The sequence below is a fragment of the Rattus norvegicus genome, chromosome 3 (genome assembly GCF_021556685.1).
Source record: "Rattus norvegicus strain SHRSP/BbbUtx chromosome 3, alternate assembly SHRSP_T2T, whole genome shotgun sequence".
Lineage (NCBI taxonomy): Eukaryota > Metazoa > Chordata > Mammalia > Rodentia > Muridae > Rattus > Rattus norvegicus.
The window spans coordinates 104,483,738-104,496,823 of record NC_141536.1 but is presented as its reverse complement, the minus strand read 5'-3'; positions in this window follow the sequence as shown (position 1 = coordinate 104,496,823).

Here is a 13,086-nt window from a genome sequence, read left to right as displayed (position 1 = left end):
TGCAGAACACACACACACACACACACACACACACACACACACACACACACACACACACACACACACACCACTCCTTCTAGACATACATCTCTGAAGACTTTGCTAAGGTAACTGCGGCCTAGGCCTGAGGTGAGGGGTGTAGGGAACGTCAGATCCACTTCTTAGTTGGTTCTTAGTTTATTTCCACAACCGCACTGGGCTTAGGAAACCTCAGGTGAAGGATCAGATGTCTGGATTAGATATGCTCATGTTTAAGTATAAGGTACAAACTCTGAAAATCCACCCCATCTTACTGTAGAGCTTTGAGATTCTAGAACCCTCCACCAAATCTTAAAGACCAACTCTTCTAGGCCATCTGACCACAGGTCTTGTCAACTACATGGGAGCATTACTCTGAATAAGGAAAATATGTCCTGGTTTGAGGAGGGACAATTTGGAGGCAAAAGAGTTAGGCAGTGCTCATTCAGAAGAAATTGGAAGGAGCACAAAAGCTGCTGATGGAAAAGGGCTATAGTCCAGCCCTCCCAGAGCTCAGCTATATATACTAGTTCAAGTATGCTCCCCTTTCCCTGCCAATCAGACAGCCAAATTGGAGGTCCCTTGTTTTCTTCCTCAAATGAAATTCCTGGACACAAACCCATTGCTTTATTTCAGAATGTCATCATCCCTTGGTTATTCTGGTCCTTGGACTCCTTATCCAATAATGATGGGTTCTTGTTAGCTCCCACATGGTCTGAGACGGCTTCCCACTAAGGATTCTTGAAGCTCTTGCCAGGACTATTCTTTGCCACATTCTGAGATTGGAAATATCAGACCCTCAAGGTCTTCAACCTATAATCCTCGGTCACCTTTATCTCAAGTTAGGGCACACACCCTCTTCCTGATGTGATCTGGGGACTGAAAAGTATCTAAGGGGTTATCCCAGTTTACCTTCAGTATACAAACTGGACAGTTTAGCTGGAGACAGATGTCAGGTAGCATCAGATTTTTAAAAAAAATATTTGCAGCTTGTCCTGGACGCTGTCAAGCCATGGCTCTTGCCCAGTTTGAAGCATCTATCTGATTCAAATTCCTCTAGGTGAAAGATGAGTTCTGTTACTGTGTTTAGGGATGATGGTTGGAAGTTGTCTGTATTTGTTCGTTTGTTTGTTTTTCTGTGTTATTTGCAGTAGACACAAGGAGCACTCCAGGAAGGTGAAAATCAGAGAATGGATTTTATTTTAGCTGATTTTTTTGGGGGGGGTAATGCCTTTCAGAGTCTATGATTGGAAACAACATCGTGTACACAGCCTCTGCTTTGGGAGAACCCATTGCCTCATGACTCACCCTATCGTGGATGCTCTCCTTGAGTACAGGTTAGCTTAGTAAGGGGGATCAGATCTCAGCCTTCTGTGGGCACCCGTTACTATGTTCCAAACTGTCTGTGCCCATCTACAGGTTTAGAAGATAGGGGAAAAGTCAGAGGCTGGGTGGGGTGGGGCACAGGTCTTGGCTACACCTGCACATTCCACTTCAGTGTCAGGAGTCTGTAGTAGCCAAGTGGCGGTGGTGGAGATAGCAGCGAGGCCTCTTTTTGAGCCACTTGCCAACTGATCAAAACCCTGCTTCAAGTCTCCCCAGCAACCCTTTTCTTGTGTTGCTGGAGTATTTTCTCACTTAATTATGTACAACAGACATTGGTAGCCCTGGGTGGTTTTTGTCTCTTGCTTCTGAGATGTGCTGTGACCAGTAGCACATGGGTGCCTATGGGTGCACATCGATCCAGGCAGGTCAGGCAGTGACTCCATGTGGTATCCTGGCAGCAGGAGAAGAAAGCCTTTCTTGTTCACTGATGTTCTATTGCCTGGTGGTCAACCCTGGGCAATTTCCCCATCGTCTTCAGCCACAGCCTCATCTTCTCCAGGTGAATCTCCACCATAGAGGAGGTCAAGTTTGTTCCTTAAGTTCTCTTCAGACCTAGAGTAATCTTCATAGTTGTCTTTTATTCCCATGTAGCAGTAACTACTCGGGAATATTTAAGAGTTGCTTGCTGTAAATCTTTGGTCATGCTGTTGTGTTATTTCTGTCTCCTGATGGGACTCTGATTTCTACTTCCTTTTATGTGCATCATCTTTTTATATGTTAGCGGTACAGGTGTTACCACTAGGTTCACCTCACACAACCAAGGCTGAAATTGTAGTCAGCTCCGGGATTTAAATCTGAGCTCTGATTTCTCGGTGAAATGAGTTAAGTATCGTTGAGTTGACTGTTTTCTTAGCTACCTTGGTTTCTTTTCTCTTTGCTTTTTACTTTTTTGTCTTCTGGGAAATATCAAAAACTTAAAATATCAGTTTCATAGTAAAGACGGAAAGATCCTAAAAGCAAGATGGTTAATGTTACTATTTAAAGTGTGTGGTAGCTAGGACAAAGTTAGCCCTGGTGAAGGCTTTGCCCTCACGAGACCTGCCTGTGGTTTACCGTCTTCCTGCTCATGCGGGAATCTCTACTTTCTTTGGTTTTTGGTAACAGAATTCACTGCGCCCCTTTACTTCTTATGTTTAAATTTAAGTTTTTCCCATCAAAGATCTGCTTCAGGGAGCCGATCACATGAGTATATATAAGAGGTGTATGATTCCTGGGCTGACTTATGAGAAAGCAATTCCTTTAAGTCAGCTTTCACAGCTGAAACCAAATGTCAGAACATTTTGACATGAAAAAGTCAAATTGAGTCAATGGAACCTTGGATTCCTTCTGGTAAAGAAGGAAACCCAGGTCCTCAGTGTGCAGGATGAACGATGTGTGCCCTCTTTCACTCAGTCCCCTGGCCATTCTGCCCACATGCTGAATGAATTTCCTTAGGGTCATTAAAAGGGTAAACCCAAACACTCCAGTTCCATTCAGGGATGTCCAGCCTCCATGGCTACCGCATCTGTACACAACTAATGATATCCCTGAATCCATGCTGCAGAACTGAAAGATCATGGTCGTTCATCTACTTTGCCTTTACCTTCCAAGGATGACCAAGATCTTCTTTATGTATAAAATGGGAGGTTCTGTTTCCAGATAGTTCCAGAACCTCTGAGGAATGAGTTGCAAATAGTGTATATAAATATGTTCATGAATTTAAATAAAACCAGAAAACATTTATACGGGCATGGTGGCATGTGCTTATGGTCTTAGCTACTCAGCAGGAGGCAGAAGGATTGTTTGAACCATTGCCACCCAACAGTCTAGCTGCCTTATGTGTCTTCATTTGATTTCCCTAGTCCTAATGAGTCTGAGCTTTCTGGACTCCCTCTGATAACCGCCAAATCTTGCAAAATTTACAGTTAAGTCTGTGATCTCAGAATTTGAAAATGTGCTGGGTTTGTCTTTCTGTGGCACCGGGAGAGGTAGACTTTTCCTCTTGCTATGTGGTCTCCATCATATGGGATCCTGGGTAACAATCTCTGAAATTGGCACCTTTTCAATTACATCTCAGCCTGCCATTGGCCTTCATGAAACTGATCTAGAGTAGCCAGGAGGCCCAGCCACACATTAGTACCCTGTGATAGTCTGACTCGGGGAGGCATGGGGACTTTTGGTTTTTACGTATTGGCTTTCTCATGGTTAACAGTTATGGTGATAAGTCCTGTATTTGAAAGTTGTTGCAGGCAGTGAGAAGACAAGAGCAGGCCCACCCAGCACAATTGCCACTCTAGAGACCACCCCTTTTTACGTCATATGAGATTTTCCTTGAAGAATGAATGGCAATATAGGACCTTGAAAACACTGTTTCCCAGTAAAGATATTGAAAAGAATCTGGCTTACTTGCTTGTGAAAACTCATATCTGTACTTGGGTGATGAAGGGATCCCCTGTGTAGAGAACAGCAACTTAATCTGGGTTGTAAGTGGGTTAAAATATAATTAAAGAATATACCCTAGTAAACAAGCAACCAAGACTTGGCCAACCACAGCAGCTCGACTGTTAACCAATTACAGGCTTAAAGATGCCCAAACAAGGTGAAAGCCAATTGTACCAACCGGGTAAACTTCTCTATGTCTTATTTTCTTACTTCTTATTCTCTGGCCATAAATTCAGCCCATAGTCACTATAGGAAGGACATTCTGATTCTGAACCACCATCTGTCCACAATGCTGCCTGGGCTTGGTATTCTAGAACATTCTTTATTCCTCAGATGAACTTTTTAAAATTAAACTTGTGTTTTTGCAGTGTTATTAAAAGAGCAGTGTTGGGGTAGCCATTATAGTGAGGCAAAAGCACAGAGTGTAGTCAGAATTCTCCAGTAGAGAGCTGATGCTTCTTTAAAAAAATTCAAGAAGCTGGCAGAGGTGCCAGTTGTCAAAGTGTTTGCTGTACAAGTGTGAAGACATGAATTTGATCCCCTAAGAAGCACATAAAAAGCCAAAACCTAGATGTCCCTGCTCTTCCAGCATGGGGAGGCAAAGACAAGAAGATACCTAGGGATTCCTGGTCAGTCAGTCAGTCCAGCCAGATGGGCACACCTCAGGTTCACTAGGAGACTTTGTCTTAAAGAGTGAGATGGAGAGTGATAGAAGAACACAGTTGATGTCAACTTCTGGTGATTGCACAACACACACACACACACACACACACACACACACACACACACACACACAATCTTTTTGTTGTTTGCAGAAAGACTCAATAATTAGAGGTAGTCAAAATGGTATCCAAGTTTTCTACAGCTAACTATATTGTGTGCTTGCTAATTTATTAAAAATGTGCAAGTACTATTAAGTGTCTGTCATCACTTCATTTTGTGACAGGCTATCTCCTTGGATGGAGCTTGCCAAGTAGACCAGGTTGGTTACCAGAGAACCTAGGGAATCTGTCTCTTTCTGCTTCCCTGGTGCTGGGATTACAACCATGTCACAAGATGTTTGGCTTTTTCTTAGATGGGTTCTGGGGATTGAACTCAGGTCTTTGTGTTTGCAAGGCAAGTGTTTCACTCAGCTGTTTCTCCTGTCCCCCTTTTTTCTTTGCCCCAATTTACTCTTCTAGGTCAGCTGTTCACTCGGCTCCTTGGAAATCACCTTAGCTTTGACCATGGGACTTCTATATCCAAAATATGGCTGATTCTAACCCTCTCATTGCCCAAGTTTAAATCCAAATAAAATTGCCTTCTGTCTGATCTCAGATTTACGATTGTTCTGGGAAATGTCACAGAAGCAGAGGCGGTGTTATTACACTAAATATAGTCGTCAGAAACAGAGTCATGCAGAAAGCTTCTGAGGATTTGGCTCTAAAAGCTCCCATGATGTCTGGTGACAGGTTCATTTGAGGTCCAAATGATGAAGCATTACTTAGAGGTAGAAATGAATGACTCTATCTAATGGAGTTCACATGTTAGTTAGCACTGCTCTTCGGTTTCGTGCCGGTCACTCTCTTTTGACCATGGGCACGAAATACTGGGAAGACCGCTGTAAAGGGTCACGTTTTCTTCCGGTTACAAATGGATATTGGAGCTTAAGGCAGCTTGGATAACAGGGGCCTTAAATTTTACAGACATTTGTGAGTGTGAACATTTGAGTCCGGGCACTCTTTTATCTGTTCTGGCACACGTGGGAAGCTTAGCTGCCGCTGCCCAGTATTGCAAGGTCCACCAAAGAGAAGTTGTGTAGTCGTGTGTTTCTATTAAGAGTCTGACTGTTTGGAGGGCAGAAACAATCACACACACACACACACACACACACACAGGAGTATATCAAGGGAAACACCAAGGGTCCTGGACTGTGTGTGAGGATTCTGAGAAGGATGAAGGTTTTATAAAGACTCCTAGAGGGGAGTGATGAAACTTTGGGATTTGAAATTCTCTCTTTCATGATGTTTACATTTGGAAATCTATTTCTAAAACAATTAGAAAAATATTCATTCAATTTATAAACTTTTAAAAAGGGAATGATATGTGTGTGTGTGTGTGTGTGTGTGTGTGAGAGAGAGAGAGAGAGAGAGAGAGAGAGAGAGAGAGAGAGAGAGAGAGAGAGGCTCTTGAACTCACTATGTAGCTCATCTTGGCCTTGAACCTGAAGGGGTCCTTCTGCCTCTGCCTCTGGAGTGCTAGGACTATGAGTGTGCTCCATAGCACTGTTAAGGTTCACTTTAAATAAATATTCTTTCTACTTGGGATTTTACAATTATAAAGCATGAGAAAGTGGGATCTTTTTCTCAGGGTAGCTAACTGTTGTAACACTAGACATTAAATCCGCAAAGGCAAAAAGATACGTAGGCCTGTCTGGTTCTTGTGGTTTTACAGCATCTAGCATAGTCCTCACAAAGCAGTGACTGTCTGCCTAAGATTTGGTCAAAGGAATCATGTCATGAATGAGGTCTATGGTTGGTGAGATGGAGGACAGTTTGAACAGGGACATTGACATGAGCAGTATTAGAATAGGGTGTGATACAAGGGACATTGTGTCGGCATAGAAAGGCCAGGCTGCAGATGGTTTGGAATAATGGCCTATTAGACAAGATGGAATTTCACAAGTGACAAAATAATGGTAAGTGCTTTCAGAAGAAAAATACCTTATGAGGCTATTAAAAAGTGAGTTGGCATGGCAGACAGGCTACTTATGATTTTTTGTCGTTGTTGTTTTGTTTTATGTTTTTTCTTTTTATGAGGCCTCGACCCAGATGGTAAAAATTGAAAACCTCAGAACCATTCAAAGAGAGACAGATTCTAAGACACAGTGGCAGGACGGGAATACAGGGAGGAAGAAAGTTTTCCTCTTTCCCTTTTCCTTACCAGGTTTTGAGACGAGCATGTGAGAGTGTTTGGTGTACCAGTCACCCTGGGTAGATGTGGAGCTTTAAGTGGTCCCTTCCTTTGCAGGTAGGTTGGTACCCAGAATTCTGTTGGCAAAATGAGTAACTTCAAATGCTCAACCCAGAGCAGGAAAGTTCATTCATTCGCCTTCTAGGGCGGGTGTCTCAACATTCTGCCTGGCACCCAGTGAGTTGGGAGGGTTTTGCTGGCTCGTTTTTGAAAAGTTTCTTTGTGAAAAGACAAACCAAGTTTATTTTCTCTCTTCCACCCTCTCTCTTTTTAATCTCCTCGCTTTTATTTTCTATGCCAGATAGTAGATTCAGAACTCAAAGTCCTTACACAGTCTTGAACTTGGCATTTCGCCCTAGGGCCTGCTTGTCCTGTCGGCTTCTGAGTTTATACTACTGTGGATACCCTGGTTTTTCACTGCCAATCACCATGTGATATTTGCAGCCTGCTTTTGGCTGTTGGCCCTGGGAGGACTTTAGTCTCCCAGGCTATGCTGAGAGGTGTGCTAGGTAATTGCTTCTTTGGTCCAGCCTTCCTCCTGGCCATTGCATGTTTTTCTTTTTCTTCAACTTCTCTCTCCCATGAATATCATTGGAGAGTCTACATACTTGCATGATACGTAGTTGCTACAGCGCTAATTTGGGAGCAGCATTGCACAATATCATGTACTCTCTTAGTTAGAGAGACCACAAGAATGGAGTGGGAAGAAGGGGGTGGGGAGTGGAAGGCATTGAGAGCAGGGGCTGGAGAGAACTCAGGACTACTGTCAGTCGGAGATTTCCACTCAGGTAAAGCTGGAACCTGGCTAGGCTGCAGAGAGGACTCAGGAGACTTCTGAGTCAAGCAAAGTTGGCCCAGTTATTAAGAAGACACAGGGAGAATGACCTCTTCAGAGTTAAATGCTGGCATTGTGAGGGGGGGGGAGGGAGAGGGGGAAGGGAGAGAGACAGAGACAGAGACAGAGACAGAGAGAGGAGAGAGAGAATAAGAAATTGAAAGATTAGAAGAGAGACTTAGGAAAGTGATAGCATTCATCTAAGATAGGATGTGACTTCCTTGAGATAAGGAATTGCATCTAAGTGTCCTTGCTGTCATCTATCTAGAGATCATCTATTTATCAGTCATCTAGCTATTGTCTTTGAAGCCTTCTATCTTTTGTCTTGATTTTGTTAGTTATGCTGAAGTGGCTTCCAACTCTCAGCTAGCAGAAACTGTAAACAGATTCTGGACTGCAGTAATTACTTTACTGTTGTGGTGGTAAAACACCAATCCGTGCAACCTATGAAACAGAGATTTTATTTTGGCTATAGTTTCAAAGGTTAACATAAATGATGATGGGGAAATGTAACAGAAAGCAGCAGGCAACAGAAAAAAGGCGGGATCAGAGAGGTAAGCACTCATCTCTTGAACCACACACAGGAAGCCAGAGCATTGGGAATGGTAAGATACTTTGAAGCCTCAAACTCAATACCAGTGATGTATTTCCTTCAGCAAGATCGCCCCTTCCAGACCTCCCCAAACAGCACCACCAACTGGGCTACAAGTGTTCAAATACATGAGCCTGTGGGGGACATTCTCATTCAAACACCACAATTAGTAAAATGCTTTCCAACTTCTGTTCCCTTAATTTCCATGTCTTTATGTCCTGCCTCAGTATCTTCCTTCTAAAATTAATTCACTGTTTACTAACTGAGTATATACAAATGCTCCTGGAAAGTTCTTGGGTAAATTATAAGGCCTGGGCCTAGAAAACAGGGAGGATGGCGGGGCATTTTTCTAGTTCAGGTAAAAGGTGAGACATGATTGTTTTCTCTGTCTTCATGCAGTAGTGATCTTTCCTCTTGGAGGTAGGTGTAGGGAACCTGCATGGATTTGTGTGTGTGAAATAATCCCCGACAATGGAGACAACTCTGTGGCTGTCTGTCTACATCACAGCAACTAAGAGGTTCCAAGGGACTAGATTGGAGAAGAGCCCTCAGAGATTGCTGGTTCCAGGTTTGAAAGTCTTTAATGGTGAAGACTTAGTCATCTTTCCAAGGACAGCAGGCTGGGTCCATATGGGTAGTTCTTGTCATGGAGAGCATGACAGAACATTCTGTTTTCTGCAAGTCTTTCATAATATTCAAAGTCAGTATTTCCCATGCATCTCAGACAGGAGGTTGGTCTTTGAGTACTCAATGCGCACTGGCTTTATTCTATCACACAGGGAATCACTCTTGCTAAAACTTACTGTTCTGCCATGATAGCAGCAGCTGCTGCTTCCTTCCTTTGTTGGACATAGCCAACACTCCAGAGAGCCTATAGATTATATGCTACAGAATAAGAATAGTGATCTCCATGCCAATCAGGGGTGTTGGGTAGAATAATGATACCAGTCTATGCAAAGTTAAAGGCACTTTGTCTGGTCACCATAATTTGGTAATGTCAGGCTGAATGGTGGGCTCCATTCCTAGGGGAGTGAAGTATTCTAAATGTTGATTAGAAGAAAGAGAAGAAAATATGGTTCCCTGTGAGTTTGTATCTTTTTCATGCAAGGAAAATGCCTAATGGAAGAAATACCAGATCAACTGTTAGGAGATGTTTTTGTCCTATGTCTGTTATTGACTTACTGAATGAGTCATCCAATCTCTTGTGCTGGAGATCTGCCATCTGCCAGTAAAGGAGAATGGTATGTAACCCTCTGTGGACCGAATACAGGAAGCGTTGTTCCATGATTTTCCATGGTTAAGATTAGAGATACAATTAAAGATAGGGGTCCACATCAGTCTAGCCAGTGGGAGCATTACCATCTAGAAATCAAAATAGTGAAGCTGGGTATGGTCCCCTACACTTGTAATCACAGCACCTGAGAGGGGGGTTAGAGGAAGGAGAACAAGTAGTTCAGGCTCAGTTTCTGCTGGACTACAAGAGATCCTTTCTTAAAACAAAACAAAAACAAACACAAAACCCAAAACGTGTTATGTGGAGTGGGCTTTATGCCTCATTTGCTGCATTGTTATGAAGCTAATGTGTCATGCGATGTATGAACTGACCAGCATAGCACCTGGTGTATGTATATGTTACATATATGTGTATGTGACGTGTGTATGTGACATGTATATACATGTATATTTGTATGTGTGTATATATGTGTATGTATGCATTTGTATATTTATGTGTATGTCTCTCTCTGTGTGTATGAAGCTTTCTTTCACTTCTTTCATGTGTCCTCCCCAGTGAACCCAGTTTGAATCTGTATGTAGGTAGTTGTCAGCTTCATGACTACAGACTTTGATATTGACTTGACCTCTTTGATTGGCAAGCAACTGAAGCATGACGGACTAACCAGGACTCAGTAGAAAGTTCTGACACACAGACATACTTGAAGCTCACATGTTCAAATGAACTGTGTCTCCCGGTGTGATTCTTGTGTCTTCCTGTACCAATCATTGCTGCAGATCATTAGGTTCTCTTGGATTCCTCTTGGATTACTGTTAGCCTGTCTCTGGAATCAAAGGCAAGAACTCTTTGGGTTGGTTCGATAGACTAGCTTCACATTCCAGGGCCTACATGATGTCTGCACATAACTTGCACTTAGTGGCTGCTACTGTCTCCAGGCTAAAGTCTCAACTTCATGTCTATGAAGATTCCAGCCTCGTGGTTCTCAACTACCTTCAGCTTTATCTTCAAACCCAGTACTCCAGCCTGACCAGACCCTGCGGAGCTCATCAATCAGGCTCTGCAGAGGTCCAGAATGCTCTGCTGTCTCACATGCCACCACCTCCAAACTTCCCTGACTCTGCCACACCCTGTGTCTCCTGTGTAGGAGCTCCTAGAGGCTAGAGACACTGTCTGAAGAAACAGTCTGTGTCCCTTGTGACTGTCCTTTCAGAAGCAAATGTCATCAAAACAAGCAAATGTCTTATTATGACCTCCACTCTTGGACATTTTCCCTCTGGGACCAGAAAACTCACTGCAAAAAGAAGTTGTAATGTACAGGAATGGTGTCACATGTTTCCATATTTAATTTCTCCTGGTGTTTATTTCTAATTTTACCTGTATTTTGCCATACCTTTTAATCTGTATTACCCAAGATATGTTGATATTCCCATCTATGAACATGTACACATGAATGCATGCGGCATGTGTTCACGTGAGGAATTCACCTTTGGTGATGTCATCTCATCATTTACTTTGATTAAGGTGTTTCTGAAGGTTCAGGGTGGTTAGCACCACACCTTGTTACCCCTGAATGATTTACTACCCATCTTACATACACTTTTAGCTACACATATGGCCTCAGGTATATAAAATGTACTGTATGAAGAGACAGAATGGTAACACTCATTTGCTTATCTCTATCATTGCCTAGTTAAACATTTCCTATCTGTTCTTCACTGTGCAGTGAGGGGCTCAACTTCCAGATCTCTGGGGTGCTTTCTGTCTTGGAGACATTATTCAGTTCTTAACAAGTGGCATCTAAGTATGAATTCACTCATGAAAACACTTTCGACACGGGTCAAATAGCAGTTTTAACCTGGGTCCTTTGTGATGTCAACCACCCCACAGGAAAAAGCAAAGAAAAGGGCTTTTCTATGACAAAGTAGCTTTGTCCACCCCAAATCACACAGTATCCTTGGATTCCCTTATTAAGGAAACCAATTTGTTTCCAAACACTTCCTTTCTAAGCAGTACAGTCTGCCAATATTTGATAAAAGAATTAAGATTTCAATTGCTGTTGTGCCTTGTAGGATTGGAAGTTACGAAGCAACTTTGGGAATTTCAGACTTAAGTAGAAATGGAAAGGGTGCAGGAATAGATTCACACGTGTGCTAGCAGCTTTGACCCTCACTGAGGTTCCCAGAGAAGGACTTTGGCCTCACTGAGGACTGAGAAAAGGACCTTGTTTAGCCAGGCAGGAGTGGCTTCTGAGCTAAGGACCACTTGTTCTAATGAATATTCTGGGCTCCTCACTCCATGCCTCCCAGGCAGTGCTGCAGTGGCCCCACCATGGGCATCTCGCTGCACCCACCTCCCATGCTATTCCACTGAAGGAATAGCACGATTCTTATGGAAACGTGCCAAATGCCCATTCTTGGTTCAGACCTAGCTGATGGTCTAGAGTTCCCTTTTTCTTATTTGTTTTTATTTATTTATTTATTTATTTATTTATTTATTTATTTATTTATTTAATATATCAATTGTAGCCTCCTCCCTTTTCTCCTCTCAATCCCACCCTCAAAATCCCCTTCCCCCATTACCTTCTCCTCTTCCCTTCAAAGAAAGGGAAGCTCCCCATAGATACCAACCCTTCCTGGTACATCAAGCAGGACTAGGCACATCCTCTCCCACTGAGACCAGAGAAGACATCCCAACCAGGATAAAAGAATCCAAAATCAGGCAACTGTGTCAGAGACTGCCTATGCTCCAGTTGTTAGGGGACCAACATTAAGACAAAGCTGCACATCATCTACAAATGTGTAGGGGGTCCAGTACAGCCCACGCATGCTCTTTAGTTGGTGGTTTAGTCTTTGTAAGTCACCATAGGCCAGGTTAGATGACTCCGTAGGTGGTCTTGTGGTGTCCTTGACTGCCTCCTTCCCCCAGTTCGTTCTCTTCTAGCCAACACTCTTCCACAAGACTTCCTGAGCTCCACCTGATGTTTGGTTGAGGGTCTCTGCATCTGTTTCCAACAGAGGCTGGAGGAAGCCTCTCAGAAGACAGTTATGCTAGGTCCTGTCTGTAAGCATAGCAGACGGTCATCGATAGGTCAGGGGTTGGTTCTCTTCCAGGAGGTAGATAGCTATCAAGTTGGGCCAGTCATTGGTTGGCCATTCCCTCAGTCTGTACTCCATCTTTGTCTTATACATCTTGTAGGCAGGACCAATTTTGAGTCAATGATTTTGTGGTTTGGTTAGTTTCCCCTTCCTTCCACTGGAAGTCCCGCATGGCTATAGGAGGTGGCCACTTCAGTCTTCACGTCCTAGCTGCTAGGTGTCTCACCTAGGGTCACTCCATGGACTGAAGCCATTATTTTACAAATTAGAAAGCAAGTAACTAATATTCAGAATCATTTATCAATTAGCCTTGAGTCTCACAACTAGTTAATGACAGGGCTGAGGTCAGAAGCCAGGTGTCCTGGTTCTATGGACAATGAATCCCTGGATGTTTCTTTCCTTCCTACGTTCACTTTCTCATTCCTCAGCAAGCCAAGAAATATACCTGGAAGTGGGGGTAAAAGGGACAAAGCTAAAGCCCTGCTTTGCTTGGAAAGCCCCCGAGAACAACCACTTATATGAGAGCAGAGTTGAATTAATGGAGAGATGCAGT